At 38.0% G+C, this 1774-nt stretch overlaps 1 long non-coding RNA gene across 1 annotated transcript in view; it reads right to left on the bottom strand.

The window, feature by feature from the left end:
* Positions 1-110: 110 nt before the first annotated feature.
* The window catches only part of LOC116690230 (uncharacterized), a 23771-nt gene continuing 22107 nt past the window's right edge, over positions 111-1774 (bottom strand). The window contains exon 3 of the long non-coding RNA XR_004332193.1: positions 111-373. This is a non-coding gene — a long non-coding RNA (uncharacterized LOC116690230). The remainder of the gene's footprint in view (positions 374-1774) is intronic.

The raw sequence follows: 1774 nt of genomic DNA, 5'->3' as shown, positions 1-1774 counted from the left end.
AAATAATCACTACTTTTAGCGTGTATAGCGCATTAATCTCCACCAGACTCCATGTAAATAACCACTACTTTTAGCGTGTATAGACCAGCATATCTCCACCAGATTCCATGTAAATAATCACTTCTTTTAGCGTGTATAGAGCAGCATATCTCCACCAGACTCCATGTAAATAATCACTTCTTTTAGCGTGTGTAGAGCAGCATATCTCTACCAAACTCCATGTAAATAATCACTACTTTTAGCATGTATAGCGCAGCATATCTCCACCAGATTCCATGTAAATAATGACTTCTTTTAGCGTGTATAGAGCAGCATATCTCCACCAGACTCCATGTAAATAATCAGTACTTCTAGCGTGTATAGCGCCAGCATACTTTCACATATAAATGGGTGAATTAAGGGTTTATTGTTTGTGATTGTTAGAAAACTGAAGCAAGACAACTTTTGACAGTTTGATTTTGTTTCTGTCAACTTTGAATAAAGTGTGTCACGATGATAAACTGATTATTTACATGGAGTCTGGTGGAGATATGATGCTACTACTTTCCATAATGTCTGACACAATAATAACCTGAACCTGGCTACGGCAAAAACATCACTTTTAGTGGACGGAAATTGAAGTTGCGCAATTGCCCACTAACCTTACATTGCAGCTTGTTGTCTTGCTTATTACTGGACCAATTTTAAAGATCGTTGTTCCCGTCCATCACTTAGTTACAAAAGACATAAAAATGGGGTCCAAAAAAAAAGCTATACTCACACTGTAGTACATCCTAGCTTATTATTGTATGTTAAATATGCACTTTGCATCTTAACCACTATAAAGGGCATTGAAACATTCAGCACATGTGCAATTGAGACATGTTTTATGGAAATCAGTTTGAATATTTTGCATCCTGAAGGGTCAGGGCTTCTTCATGTACTATTGATACACCTGCCTGTGTCTCTGTTGTCCATGGGTAAATCCAAAACCCAACAGCTGCTGCTAAACCGTGACTTCCCTGTATGATGCCGTCCAGATCTGTCAACACAGTGAGCTCATTTACATTTTAAAACATTTGATTGTCTTCATATTTATTTTCTATTAACATCTCTTGTGTCGAACATATGTGGCGAAGGGCAAATTGACTGTTACCTCACCATGTCAAATGTAAAAGGTAATTTAATATGGAAGCAAATAAGAGACATAAGTATTTTTATTTTAACAGACATTAATGGTTTTTCAGAATTCACCTTTTTGAAATGAAGATGTGAATTATCTTGATTAGCAATTTCAAAAGTTTGAGTTTTATTTTTTCTTCAATGGTCACAAATTTAGATTCGAAATTGAAAGTTACTATATATATATATATCTATATACCAGGGCTGTAGTACTCAAGTCCGGTCTTGGACTCGAGTCCGGACTTGAGACCGTTTTTCTATGGTCTCGGACTCGCTAGTAGCTGGACTCGGTCCCGACCACTGGTCTTGCCAGATATGGCTTTTGGTCTCGACTGAGTCCAGGTGTCTTTATTATGTTGATATTAATATTGGAGGGAAAGTGAAACCCAAATGATTGTCTTGATACTGTCATACATAAGACCTTTTTTCCTGTTCTGGACTCTGCCTTGACTTAGACTCGAACCTCTTTGGACTCTGTCTTGAACCTCTTTGGACTCTGTCTTATCTTGGACTCAAACCTCTTTGGACTCTACTAGTCCTGGTCTTGGGCTCGACTAAGGTGGTCTTGACTACAGCCCTGATACACAACACACACACACACACACACACACAC

The sequence above is a fragment of the Etheostoma spectabile genome, chromosome 5, assembly GCF_008692095.1.
Source record: "Etheostoma spectabile isolate EspeVRDwgs_2016 chromosome 5, UIUC_Espe_1.0, whole genome shotgun sequence".
NCBI lineage: Eukaryota > Metazoa > Chordata > Actinopteri > Perciformes > Percidae > Etheostoma > Etheostoma spectabile.
This window is presented reverse-complemented; position numbering and strand designations above follow the sequence as displayed.